This window comes from Malaclemys terrapin, chromosome 2 (assembly GCF_027887155.1).
Source record: "Malaclemys terrapin pileata isolate rMalTer1 chromosome 2, rMalTer1.hap1, whole genome shotgun sequence".
NCBI lineage: Eukaryota > Metazoa > Chordata > Testudines > Emydidae > Malaclemys > Malaclemys terrapin.
The window spans coordinates 241,932,847-241,947,785 of record NC_071506.1 but is presented as its reverse complement, the minus strand read 5'-3'; the positions used below and the strand labels follow the sequence as shown (position 1 = coordinate 241,947,785).

Here is a 14,939-nt window from a genome sequence, read left to right as displayed (position 1 = left end):
TGGTTCCTAGACTATGAATATTCCATCCTACGCTGTGGATGGGAGTTGCAGACAATATAAAGTCAGGCATTTCTTGATGCTTTAAAAAAAAAAAAAAGATGACAGTATAATGTATTTAACTGAGGTGACCATATTTTATTAGGGGTAAAATTTAAGAGGGAAAAACCATTCAAAATGCACTTAATTTTTTGTTCAGTCACTAGGGGGTCAGATTACTCAAGATCTTCCATCACACTGAGTAGTGTTGCAAACCACAACTTATGCTCCTAAAGTCCATAGAACTACTTATGGAGTAAAGGTATCACAATCTGGGAACAACTCTGAATATAGGTGCATATGAAGGCAGAACACAGTAGAACCTCAGAGTTACAAACACCTCTGGAATAGAGGTTGTTTGTAACTCTGAAATGTTCGTAACTCCGATCAAAACATTATGGTGGTTGTTTCAAAAGTTTACAACTGAACATTGACTTAATACAACTTTGAAACTTTACTATGCAGAAGAAAAATGCTGCTTTCCGTTTTTTTAATAGTTTACATTTAACACAGTACTGTACTGTATTTGCTTTGTTGTCTCTGTTGCTGCCTGATTGTGTACTTACAGTTCCAAATGAGGTGCGTGGTTGGTCAATTCATAACTCTGAGGTTCTGCTGCATAAGTGTAGATATTGTACTAGCTCTATAAGAGAAAAGTTGCATCCGCAGTGACCTTGCTGATTTTTGTACCTGAGCTCCCAAATTCCACCACCTAAGGAACACCTCCAACCCCTAATAGGGTTCCAAAAGATTAAACTTCTAGCCAGACCCCTTGGTATGCAGTATCAGCTTTTATTTTGAATGTACTATAATAAACATACTTGAAGTCTTAAACTGGATACTAGAATTTGCTCTTAAAATACTGGACTTTGGGCAGTTGGAGAAGACAGATTTGAGCTTCCCTAGCCATCACAAACTGATGGCTATTAAAAATAAGAAAAAATATCTTGAGGGTCTTTTTAAATAACAAGCATGCAGAGTTGTGGGCAACCCATTATGGTACAAGCTCAATTTTCTGCTTAATTAAGTCTTCTCATGATGGCCTCTTCCTCCACACTAGGTTTCCTACTACTGTGACTTCAGGTGGTGGCAAGGGTGAAAGACTTAGGGTACACATGATGCAGGTAGCCAGGGTTTTTTACCATGTTGTCTAGAGCTCTTATCAGGACTAAACAGTAGTAAAAACACCAGCTATTAACCGGTCTAGACTAGGGCTCCACCATTGCACCCAGGCAGTGGTGGAAAACTTTCAGGATAAAGGTCCAGATCTCCAAAGGTAGTTAGGTGCCTAATTCCCATTCCAGTCATGAAGGATCTGGGCCTAAGAGGCTAGTGGAGATGCATCCCTGAGACATTTCACTGCCCCAAACCTTCAGCTTCAGAACAGTGGATAGGTTATATTGAAAGAATGGGGCAGGATCTGCTTTACTTGCTGAACATGTCATATTTCTAGCAGACAGTGATGACAGAGGAAATGCTTTAAGGCATAAAAGTGGAGTCCCTAAGATACGGAATACTTCAGCTCAAATTTTAGCTACTTCAAATGCTGTACCTATGTATTCTATTAAACAATTATCTATGAAAGTAGCAATGTATGTCTATATAACAAGACAATGTAAGAAGTTTGTTTCAGATATTTTGAAATTGTTTTTACAGGTAGTGTTGAAATTTGTTCACAAATATTGTACATGTATTAAAGGAGGAAGTTGTCCTGCCTCTTTTTTTATTTTTTAAACAGCTGCAAACCTTCTTTCTTAGATTCTTCAGATAGAATTGAGGCTACATCTCACCTTTACATTCATGTTAAAACTACTTGTGGGTAGAATTATGCCATTGTAAGTGCATTTAGTTCTAGCTGTAAGTTAAGATTTGCCAATTTTTTTTACAACTGCACTTCTACTGAGTTTTATATTACACCACAGCTTGAATTTTTGTAAGTGATTTTCCTTAGCCTTACTCTAAGATATTTTGCCTCACACTGTTCCTTTTCCCAGTTCATGCTGAAAAGGATTTTGCATATGAAAGACCAATGAACTGTGGTAAATAAGAAAATATTCTTCAGGATTCAGGTAGTAATGGTGCTTTCCTCCCAGAAGAGTTGTGAATCTGCCCCAAGATACTGAAAGATAATATGCTTTTTTTACATTACACTTGTAAAACTGAAGTCTAAGAATAATTCACCTGACCCAGAAACTAAGTAGTGATGTGCAAGATTTGAGTTGATGGACCCAGGTACCTTTCCATAATCGATGACTAATAGAGTTGATCAAATGACTCATGGAACAGTTTTTTGTGGCTCTAGCCCATGCGTGTGAATTGTCTGATCAATAAAAACAAAACAGTTTGAAAAGACCAGTTTTTACAAATTTCTGTCGCTGGTTAGTCTGCAATTTGTGTTTACTTTGGCTGTTTGTTTCTACTCCCCATGTGGAGCTTTTAAAACTAATTCTATTTAGCCAACACCAAAAGCCTGTTTTCCGACAACTGTCAATGTGAGGTGCTTCAGAGGGAATGAATACAGCAGGTAATCATCAAGTGATCCATCCCCTGTCGCCCATTCCCAGCTTCTGGCACACAAAGACTATGGACACCATCCCTGGCTAATATCCATGAATTTATCTAGTTCTTTTTTGAACCCTGTTATAGTCTTGGCCTTCACAACATCCTCTGGCAAAGAGTTCACCAGGTTGACTATGCATCATGTAAAGAAACACTTCCTTTTGTTTGTTTTAAACCTGCTGCCTATTAATTTGTTTAATATCTTTATTAATGATCTGGAGGATGGTGTGGACTGCACTCTCAGCAAGTTTGCAGATGACACTAAACTAGGAGGCGTGGTAGATACACTAGAGGGTAGGGTTCAGATACAGAGGGACCTAGACAAATTAGAGGATTGGGCCGAAAAAAACCTGATGAGGTTCAACAAGGACAAGTGCAGAGTCCTGCACTTAGGATGGAAGAATCCCATGCACTGCTACAGACTAGGGACCGAATGGCTAGGTAGCAGTTCTGCAGAAAAGGACCTAGGGGTCACAGTGGACGAGAAGCTGGATATGAGTCAACAGTGTGCTCTTGTTGCCAAGAAGGCTAACGGCATTTTGGGCTGTATAAGTAGGGGCATTGCCAGCAGATCGAGGAACGTGATCGTTCCCCTTTATTCGACATTGGTGAGGCCTCATCTGGAATACTGTGTCCAGTTTTGGTCCCCACACTACAAGAAGGATGTGGAAAAATTGGAAAGAGTCCAGCAGAGGGCAACAAAAATTATTAGGGGTCTGGAGCACATGACTTATGAGGAGAGGCTGAGGGAACTGGGATTGTTTAGTCTCCAGAAGAGAAGAATAAGGGGGGATTTGATAGCAGCCTTCAACTACCTGAAGGGGGGTTCCAAAGAGGATGGAGCTCGGCTGTTCTCAGTGGTGGCAGATGACAGAACAAGGAGCAATGGTCTCAAGTTGCAGTGGGGGAGGTCCAGGTTGGATATCAGGAAAAACTATTTCACTAGGAGGGCGGTGAAACACTGGAATGCGTTACCTAGGGAGGTGGTGGAGTCTCCTTCCTTGGAGGTTTTTAAGGCCCGGCTTGACAAAGCCCTGGCTGGGATGATTTAGCTGGAAATTGGTCCTGCTTTGAGCAGGGGGTTGGACTAGATGACCTCTTGAGGTCCCTTCCAACTCTGATATTCTATGATTCTATAATTTCATTTGGTGACCCCTAGTTCTGTTATGAGAAGAGTAAATAACACGTCCTTACTTACTTTCTCCACACCACTTGTGATTTTATAGACCCCTATCATATCCCCCCTTAGTTGTCTCTTTTCCAGGCTGAAAATTCCCAGTCTTATTAATCTCTCCTCTTATGGAAGCTGTTCCATACCCCTAATCATTTTTGTTGCCTTTCTCTGTACCTTTTCCAATTCCAATATATCTTTTTTTGAAATGGGGTGACCAGATCTGCATGCACTATTCAAGATGCAGGTGTACCATGGGTTTATAGAGGCAATATGATATTTTCTGTCTTATTCTTTATCTCTTTCCTAATGATTCCTAACATTGTTAGCTTTTTGAGACTGTAGCTGCACATTGTGTGGATGTTTTCAGAGAACTATACACAATGACTCCAAGATCTCTTTCTTGAGTGGTAGCAGCTAATTTAGACCCCCTCATTTTATACGTATAGTTGGGATTATGTTTTCTAATGTGCATTACTTTGCATTTATCAACACTGAATTTCATCTGCCATTTTATTGCCCAGTCACCCGGTTTTGTGAGATCCCTTTGTAAGTCTTCACAGTCTACTTTAGACTTAACTATGTTGGGTAGTTTTGTATCATCTGCAGATTTGGCCACCTCCCTATTTACCCCTTTTTCCAGCTCATTTAGGAATATATTGAACAGCACTGGTCCCAGTACAGACATCTGGGGGACAGCACTATTTATCTCTCTCCATTCTGAAAACTGACCATTTATTCCTACCCTTTGTTTCCTATCTAGTAACCAGTTATTGATCCATGAGAGGACCTTCCCTCTTATCCCCTGGCAACTTACTTTGGTTAAGAGCCTTTGGTGAGGGATGTTGTCAAAAGCTTTCTGAAAATCTTAAGTACACTGGATCCTCCTTGTCCACATGCGTGTGACCCCCTCAAAGAATTCTAGTAGATTGGTGAGGCATGATTTACAAAAACCATGTTGACTCTTCCCCCAACAAATTATGTTAATTTATGCATCTGATTATTCTGTTCTTTACTATAGTTTCAACCAATTTGCCCAGTACTGAAGTTAGGACTGTAAGTGCTGGGATTGCCTCTGGAGCCTTTTGAAAAAAATTGTCTCACATTAGCTATCTGGTACAGAAGCTGATTTAAATGATAGGTAACAAAGCATTTCGCATTTGAGTTCCTTCAGAACTCTTGGGTGAATACCAGCTGGTCCTGGTGACTTCTTAACTGTTTAATTAATTTGTTCCAGCACCTCCACTAGTGACACTTCAATCTAGGACAGTTCCTCAGATTTGTCACCTAAAAAGAATGGCTCAGGTTGGGAAATCTCTCACATCCTCAGCTGTGAAGACGGATGCAAAGACGTCATTTAGTTTCTCCGCAATGGCCTTATCTCCCTTGAATGCTCCTTTAGCATCTTGATCATCCAGTGGTCCCACTGGTTGCTTAACAGGCTTTATGGTTGTGGTGTTCTTTAAAAAAAAAAAAAAAAAAAAAAAGCCAAAAACTAAAAGGATTGGCAATCTGTTCAAGAGGTTTTTTTCTTTCCTAATTACATTTTTACACATCATTTGCCAGAGTTTATGCTCCTTTCTATTGTCCTCAATAGGATTTAACTTCCACTTTTTATAGGATGCCTTTTTGCCACTCACTGCTTCTTTTACTTTGTTGTTTAGCCACGGTGGCACTTCTTTGGTCCTCTTACTGTGTTTTTTAATTTGGAGTGTACATTTAAGTTGAGCCTCTCTTATGGTGTCTTTAGAAAGTTTCCATGCAGCTTGCAGGGATTTCACTTTTGGCACTGTACCTTTTAATTTCTGTTTAACTAACTTCCTCATTTTTGTGTAGTTCCCTTTTCTGAAATTGTTACTGTGGTGCGTTGCTGTTCTCCCTTACCTCTGCCCCATATGGATGTTAAATTTTATTATGTTATGGTCACTATTACCAAGTGGTTCAACTATATTCACCTCTTGGACCAGATCCTGTGCTCCACTTAGGACTAAATCAAGAATTACCTCTCCCCTTGTGGGTTCCAAGACTAGCTGTTCCAAGAAAGAGTCATTTATGGTGTCAAGAAACTGTCTCTGCCTCCCCTCCTGAGGTGACATACCCAGTCAACAGGGGATAGCTGAAATCCACCCCCTTATTGAGTTTATTTTATAGCCTCTAATCTCCCTGAGCTGTGCACTGTCACTATCACAATCCTAATCAGGTAGGTAGTAGCATATCCCTACTGCTCTAGTCTTACATAAGAATGGCCATACTGGGTCAGACCAAAGATCCATCTACTCCAGTACCCTGTCTTCTGACAGTGGCCAATGTCAGGTGCCCAAAAGGAATGAGCAGAACAGATAATCATCAAGTGATCCATCCCCTATCGCTCATTCCCAGCTTCTTGCAAACAGAGACTAGAGACACCCTCCCTGCCCATCCTGGCTAATAGCCCTTGAGAGATCTATCTTCCATAAATTTATCTATAGCTTCTTATTCGAGCATGGAATTACTATCCATAGAGTGTCTATGGTACACTTTGGTTCATTTAAAATTTTTACTTCATTTGATTCTACACTTTTTGACATATAGGTAGATGGACATGGCCAGAGGAAAACTCTTTAACTAATGCAACTTTTTTTTAAGTCTTATGTCAAAACAGCACTAGTTACAGGAGATGTCTATTATTATGCTGTGTTTCAAAAGGTATGCAACTGGGGTGAAAGTAACTTAAAGGACTCTGGGGTCCTGAGGAGGGGGTGGGGCCTCTACTGGAAGAGGTGGGGCCTTTAAGTCCCAGGGCTTTTAAATCAGGATTTAAAGGGCCTGTGGCTCTGGCTGAAGCTGGGATCTCTGGGCCCTTTGAATCACTCCTGGAGCTACCAGCTGCAGAGGCAGCTGGGAGCCCTGGGGTTTGGGCAGGGGCAAAAGTAATTTACATTTCTTACCTGTATGGTCCAATCACAAGCAACCCACCTCTCCTACATACTTCGTGGATCCCTCCCATTGCATGACAGATATAGAAAATAAAGCTACTACTACTACCACCACCACCAATACTGTCTATAATAAAACTTTACTATTAGAATAAGCCTAAAAACTCTGTCACATTTTTCTGCGTGTCTTCCACCCAGGCTGCCAACGTGGCTAGGCTCTGCACTCCCCCCACCCCATCATGCACCCAGCAGCAGTTCCCCTCTAGCTTGCAGCAGGAAGCAGGGGGACTGGCTGAAGGAGAAGCCTGCCCAGGACACCTGCCACCTGCATAAAAACAGTTTAAACTCAGCTGTTCCCTGCGCGGTTCAGCCCATTGGATTAGGAGCCATTTCTGGCATCCTGGGGGGGGGGGGGGGGGGGGAGAAGGTGTGTGTGACCATGGCAGGGGCAGGTTCCTAGCAAGTCAGATATAAAGGATTGTTTAATCTCCCTTCCAGGCACATAAAAGGGTGCCGGGGGCACACCAATGGGTGGCTAGTAGTAGGGGGAGGCAGGGGTTAATGAAGGACAACTGGAATAGCCTTCATGAAATATACAAGATTCTTAGAGAAAGTTTTGTCAATTTCAGCCTCTGCACTCTGCAGGACACTGACAAAACAAGAAGAGAGAGCTGAGATCATGCCCCTAGGTCCTAAGGACATTTCAGGTGTTTAATTCAATATATAAAGAGGGTGGACTGAAAACTACTATTTCTTTCAAAGGAGGCACAATAATTTCCCTGAGTAGCCAGTTTTCCCCTCCAATCCCTTTGTGGTTTTGTCTATCAGGGCTATTTGCTTTCCCTGTGTGTATCTTTAGTTGCTTTAGCAAAATTGCTTTGCCCAAAATAAACCCCAATCATCATGACATCTTCCCACCATGTTCTCCCATGTTTGTTTGTTTTTGTCTTTTTAACAGTAACATTTCAAAGTGGATCTGCAAGCAGTTTGGCCATCACAATCATGATCCTTTGCTGGGGAGGGAATGGGATAGATTTGAACTTGGAAATGGTTCCTGATTTTGATTGTATTTTTTGTGTATTATACTACTGGAGATTGCCTCATCAAGGGGGCAGAAAAGAACTGCCCCTGCCATGGTCAATCCCCCAACAACCGTGAGTGAAATTAACAAGGATGCCAGAAATGGCTGTTGAACCACAGAGGGAACAGCTGAGTTGAAACTGGTTTTATGCAAGCGGCAGGTGTCCTGGGCAGACTTCTCCCTCAGCTGGTCCCCCTCCTCCCTCCTGCAAGCTAGAGGGGAGCCGCTGCAGCCCCTGCTCAGTGCCAGGCAGGGGGGAAAACACGGAGCCCAGCCCCATCTGCAGCCTGGCTGCAGCAGGAGAGGGGGAGAGGGAGTTTTCCCTTTCCAAGCTTCTAGTAGCTCTGAGTTTAAGCTGTTTGTTATGCAGCCAAAAGAGGTGAAAGTAAGCCGGCACTGAATGCTCCACTTCCTTGCCGGTACGCTACAGCACCGTTTTTTACCAGTATGCCGTACAGGCCCGTACCAGCTTACTTTCACCTCTGTATGCAACTGAGATGATAAATTGAGCACCAATTCCAATTCGATTTCTGTCCACATTATATAGTACACAGCTGCTCAGGTTACTGTAGCCAGGCAGAAGCCATGCTGAAATTAGGCTGGAGCAGCCACACAGGCCCTATGCTGCAGAATGTCAGCACAGTTGTGTTGTGCTGAGGGAGGGAGAAGCAAAGAGGAGACTGTTCAGGAGCATGGATCCTTGTGTGGCACACATGCCTGTTCTTTGCGGCAATGCAGATAGCATGCTGGATCTTTGTCCTTCTGCCACGGATCGTCCCTAAAGCCTTTGGGGATAGTATTTTAGAAGTCACTGTGCAAGACAACCCCCGAGGGGCAGAGTTTCCATCGATTAAGAAAATTAAAAAACAACAAAATTTTCTGCACCGAAGATCAGTGTTCCATTGAAAAGAAATGATAGAAAATGTTTATCATAACTGGGTTAGATTAAGTCTATGCCAATGCCAAAAATCAAGTAAGGGAAACCCAATGGCAATTGGTCAAATACAGAAAAGCTGTCCCATACTTGACCATTATATTGCAGACTTTATAAAAAGATATTTTAACATTTCCTTGTACAGACATAGTGGTCCAGTTTCATCTTTGGTGGAACCCCAGTGAAGTCAATGATTTTCTCCAGGATGAGTTTAGCCCTGCATTGTGTTGTAATGTCAATGAGAGAGAGGGGGGAGAAGGGGGAGGGAGGTGTTTTGAGATGAAATCTGAAGAGAGAGAGAGAGAAAGGAATAATGATACAAAAAGTCTTTTTTCCAGAGGGCAGGAACTGCAGAGAAAATTCTCCCACAAGCCACTGGCAAGATTGTTGGAGGCGGATAGAAGGTAGCAGTAATGAGCTTGTCTGAGGTAAACTAGAACAAGATCATGGATCATTTTTAATTGGATGCGGAATCCAAAAGACATTCAAGATTCTGTAAGTTTTCATGGGAAGTAACAAGTGAAGCATACTCACAAATGGTCAGATGATGGCACAAAGAATCCTGAAGGCCAACAGCACCAGGACCATAATCATGAGGATTCCAGGTGCCATGGTAAAGTCCCACTAAAGATAAAAATGTGACAAACTCAATTTTCTTAGCTACCGCATCAAATCAGTACCCACCCACCTGCTGCCCTATGTGGGATAAAGAGGACAAGAAGTCAGAGCTAGACAGTAGACACAGATAAGTGCCACTTCCTTCACAAGTCTTCCCAGGAGTACAGAGCTGAAGAGGGGCAAAACTAGGAATAGTGACTAAGACAGGAATTCCCTACCTAAATGTAATGTTGAAACGATCTCATTAATGTAGTATTTGCTTTCCTCCACATCTCAAAGTGGAAGATTCCAAGCTCAACCTGTGGAAAAGCAGCTCCTGGGTAGTACATCATGAGGAGATGACAGGGCAGAAGTATGGAGTAGCTGAAAAGGCCCTGTGCCTGGAATGTTCCCAAAGAGCTGAGGAGATAAGCCCCTACTACTTACATACAAGAGAACCCACATCCCAAGGGAAGAACTCATAGGAAATTCCATGAGTTGAACTACACCAAGAATCCTGTCCTCATTCATATGTGGAAGTATTCCAAAAGGGTACTACAATGGACTGAAGGGGCTAGTATTGCCACATTTGAAGCATGGTTAGTTTGAAGCATAATGGTATTACAGCAGTGATGGTAAATTACTCAATTGCTTTGGCACTTTAATCTCAAAGTTAGCAGCTTGGAAGAATTCCCTTACAAATGCCTTACTAACTGCCAATTAGAGTACACGCTGATTGCCACTGGGAGTCAGCATTTGCTTGTAGTTACTGCAGCTGCTTGTACTGTAGCTATGAGAATATATTTTAAAATAAAATCTCACATCAAAAATTAATTTAGCATTTTAGTCATAGCTCATTAGTAGATGGAGACTTTTGTTTGAAAAGCAAAACAGGAATAGTGCCAAAGTCACAAATGGAGTTGCACCTACAGATCATATTACTGCATCAGCATCAGAGGCTGAAACCCAAGCACACGTCAGAAGCTCAGTGAAATGCAGTTAAGCTGGTACAATCAATTCAAAGTCTGGTCAGTGACTTATAAAGCTGCTAGCTCTGCTTGTTATTAAGGTTGCCCAACACTACTCATTATAAGACCAGTGATTTATAATTTTGGTAAAATTTTAAACGATTTGGGCAGAAATTTTCCATGGCTGGTTCTCTGCCTCAGCCTCATTGTGGTAGAGGTTTTTTGTTTTAATTTCAGCCAAAACAGTTCAGCTGTTTCTGAGAACAAGATCAGGGAAAAATACTTTTTGCCCATGATAAGTTCTAGTGACCTTTTCTTTGAGAAGTTCTATACCCTGGGACTTGAAATTTGACAAGGGTGTGGGCTCGGGATTGTGTCTTTTGCTGTACCTGTGAAAATCTACTCAAGCTTAGCCAAGTTATAAGCCTTTGAAAAACTTCAAGTTGCATGTGCTCAATAGAGACTTGCACAAATTTAACAGCTAATAGTGCCAGAGATTCTGTCCCCACTGAGCTTGCTCCAGCCTCTCAACTCCTACTGCTGACCAGAGAGCATACGCACCATCCCCACAGGCAAACTGTTACAGAGATTTGCCTCCCAACCCACCTGATCCTCCTCCCTTTCAGGCACCACCACCACCACCTGACCCCCCGCTGGCTCATGAGCCCCTGTATGCACCCCCTCCACATCTGAGTGAGTGGTGTTGCAACTTGGCATGTGAGGTTGCAGCACTACTCAGTTTTGACTCAGCCAAAGAGTGGCTGGGCCATGACCCGGGGTGGGTCCTCCAGTCCAGGGCTAAGCCCGACCTTTCTGTAACACTGCAGTTCTGAGCTGGGACCAGGGAGTCTGTCTCACCTGTGCTCTCAAGGACCTTCCTGTTGGCACCCTGGCAGCATAAAGGAGGAATCTCTCTGATTAGAGTGCAGAGGGGATAAACCCTGACCTGGGAAATGGGGGACAGGGAAAGCAGTAGTCTGATGAGACTGGGATGGGATGAAGTGGAGGGGAGAGAAAGAAACGCCTAGGCTATGCAAGGAGATTTTGTCTAGGAATCAATGGGGTGAAGTGGAGGGGGAGGAGAGACATCTGACAAGGAGCTGCAGTCTTGGGGGTACAGACTTTTGGGCAAAGAAACTGGGATGAAGGGGCTGGGAGAAGAGCCAAAGCAGACGAGGAGCCAGATTGGGGGGGAACTAGGACTGGGAGAAGCAGCCTGTGGAATCAAGACGAGGGTGGGGTAAGCAAGGAAAATTGTTCTGGGGCAAAGCCACATATGGGGAAGAGACAGGACTGGGACAGGCTGGAGGGAAAGGGGCACAAATGTCTGTGCCCACTACAGACCATTCCTCCTAGAGTTTGGGACAGAACCCAAGATTCCTGACTCACTCTTCTGCTGTCAGCAAATAATCTGTGAAACCCACTAAAAATGTGTTTCATTCCCCTCTAGTGCTGGTCCACATAAACAATGACAGCCTATAGTCTTATGTAGAATAAATATGAATTAAAGAATTAGTTACCTTAAGTTTGGTTAAGGAAATATATGTGTTGTAAAGAAAGGCCCTGACTAGCAAGCAGAAGGATGACCTTGAAAAATGAGTGGTAAGACCAAAAGAAATGAAGTAGGGAGGATGTCTGGTTCAAAAAAAAAAAAATAAATAAAATATGGGAATTTTTTTGTTTGTTTTTAAGAAAAACAGCGGGCCTCTGACCAACAGGGGTGACTACACAGTTTTAAATAGATTCTCTTTGTCTTATCTTAAATTGAGCTAAGTACTCTGAAAAATAAGGCTTTAGTCATCTCAAATGATCTGGAGAAAGGGGTAAACAGTTAAGTGGCAAAATTTGCAGATGATACAAAACCACTCAAGATAGTTAAGTCCAAAGAAAAAGTTACAAAAACTGCAAAGAGTTAAAAGGGATCTCACCAAACAGATGACTAAATTTCATCTGCCATTTTGTTGCCCAATGTTGATAAATGCAAAGTAACGCACACTGGAAAACACAGACCCCATCATTTTATATGTATAGTGGGGATTAAATTAGCTGTTACCACTCAAGAAAGACGTTAAAGTCATCATGGATAAGTCTCTGAAAAACATCCACTCAATGTGCAGCAGCAAAAAAGCTAACAATGTTGGGAATCATTAGGAAAGAGAGAATAAGACAGAAAACATATCTTGAATCTGGCAGATCGGGCCGCCCCATCTCAAAAAAGATATTGGAATTGGAAAAGGTACAGAAAATGGCAACAAAAACAATTAGCAGTATGGAACAGCTTCCATATGAGGAGAGAATAATAAGACAGGGAATTTTCAGCCTGGAAAAGAGACAACTAAGGGGGGATATGATAGGGGTCTATAAAATCATGAGTGGTGTGGAGCAAGTAAATAAGGAAGTGTTATTTACTCTTCTCATAACAGAAGAACTGGGGGACACCAAATGAAAGTAATAAGCAGCAGGTTTAAAACAAACAAAAGGAAGTATTTCTTCACACAACACACAGTCAACCTGGTGAACTCTTTGCCAGAGGATGTTGTGAAGACCAAGAAGCTATCATGGTTCAAAAAAATAACTAGGTAAGTTCATGGAGGATAGGTCCATCAACGGCTATTCGCCAGGATGGGCAGGGATGCAAAACCATGCTCTGAAGTGTCCCTAGCCTCTCTTTGCCAGAAGCTGGGAATGGGCGATAGGAGATGGATCACTTGATGATTACCTGTTCTGTTCATTTAGGGTTACCATATTTCAGCAAGAAAAAAAAGAGGACGGGAGGAGCCCCGCCCTAGCCCCGCCCCTGCCCCTCCCACTTCCCGCCCCCCCAGAACCCCTAACCCTCCCCCCGTTCCTTGTCCCCTGACTGCCCCCTCCTGGGACCCCTGCCCCTAACTGCCCCCCAGGACTCCACTCCCTATCTAAGCCTCCCTGCCTCTTGTCCCCTGACTGCCCCAACCCTTATCCACACCCCCACCCCCAGACAGACCCCTGGGACTCCCACGCCCCATCCAACCACTCCCCCCCCCAGAACTCCCAACCCATCTAAACCCCTCTGCTCCCTGTCCCCTGACTGCTCCGATCCATCTCCCCACCCCTGCCACCTGACAGCCCCCCCCAGAACTCCCAACCCATCTAAACCCCTCTGCTCCCTGTCCCCTGACTGCTCCGATCCATCTCCCCACCCCTGCCACCTGACAGCCCCCCCCAGAACTCCCAAACACTCCCCCCCTGCTCCTTGTCCCCTGACTGCCCCCTCCTGGGACCCCTGCTCCTAACTGCCCTCCAGAACCCCACCCCCTACCTAAGACTCCCTGTTCCTTGTCCCCTAACTGCCCCCTCCTAAGACCCCCCCCAACTGCCCCACAGGACCCTACCCCCTACCTGTACCCTGACTGCCCAAAACTTTCTCCACTTCCCCCAAAAAGCCCCCCCCCCCCGTTTCTTGACTGCCACCTCCAGAACCTTCCTGCCCCCTGACCTCCTTACCCTGCTGCTCAGAACAGAGTGTTGGGCTCTGTGCAGCCGAGCCGGACACGTGGCTGAGCTCCCCAGCACAACAAAACCGGGTCCCTGGCCCTGCACAACAAAACCCGGTCCCTGGCCCTGCACAGTGCTGCCGGACTGGGCTGCAAGGGAGCTGCCGGCTCAGAATGCAGGGCGGATCCGGCTCCTCTACAGCTGCTCCAGAGTCCAGCCCGGGACTTCCCTGCAGCCCTCCCAGCCGCTCGCTCTGCTCTGCCGGGGGGAAATCCCGGACATTGTGAGTGCTTTACAAATTCCCCCCGGACGCTATTTTTAGCACAAAAAGGAGGACATGTCCGGGTAAATCCGGACGAATGGTAACCCTAGTTCATTTCCTCTGAAGCACCCAGCATTGGCTGCTATTAGAAGACAGGATACTGGACTAGATTGGTATGACCCACTATGGCCGTTCTTATGTAGAAAGACAGGGGAACTCCCATCAATATTTAAGTTATTGTGCACATGTAAATATGCTGCACCACACACTGTTTATTGGATACCTGTGAGCAGCGGCGGCTCCAGGCACCAGCGTTCCAAGCGCATGCCTCCAGCGGCAAGCCGCAGAGGGTGCCCTGCCGGTCCCTGCGAGGGCGGTAGTCAGGCAGCCTTCGGCGGCTTGCCTGCGGGAGGTCTGCCAGTCCTGCAGCTTCAGCGGTGGGTACGCCGAAGCCGCCGGACTGGCAGACTTCCTGCAGGCACGCCACCGAAAGCCGCCTGCCGTGCTTGGGGCGGCAAAAAAGCTAGAGCCGCCCCTGCTTGTGAGATTCCAATACAGGGTTGCTGTGTAGGAGCCACATTTGGAGATATCACTGGTTTCCCCAAGAGGGAGGTCTCCATTTAAAAAAAGAAACAAAAAAAAAAAAAAAAAAAAAAAAGAGTTTTACAAGCTAACTGTCCTTTGGATCAGTTCCAGGGAAGCCAGAATGAGGGGCGGGGGGGGAGGAGCAAGGGGCCATGGTCCTCCCACTTTTTACCAACAGACAGGAGTGAGCAGGAGCTGGGGCCTCAGGGGGAAGGGTTGGCATGGGTGCAGGGGCAGCATGGGGACAGGCCCACAGTTCGGGTGCCTGTGTGGCCCCCCCACACACACTTTTAGGGACTTTCTGCCAGTCTTGATCAGTTTCTTCCTTGCTCTCCCTTACAAGAGAGAGATCAGCTA

General features: G+C 44.7%; 1 long non-coding RNA gene across 2 annotated transcripts in view; it reads right to left on the bottom strand.

Moving 5' to 3' along the window:
* Positions 1–89: 89 nt before the first annotated feature.
* Positions 90–14,939, bottom strand: part of LOC128832837 (uncharacterized) — a 34,506-nt gene continuing 19,656 nt past the window's right edge. For both annotated transcript variants that reach the window (XR_008444063.1, XR_008444064.1), the window contains one exon: positions 90–679. This is a non-coding gene — a long non-coding RNA (uncharacterized LOC128832837). The remainder of the gene's footprint in view (positions 680–14,939) is intronic.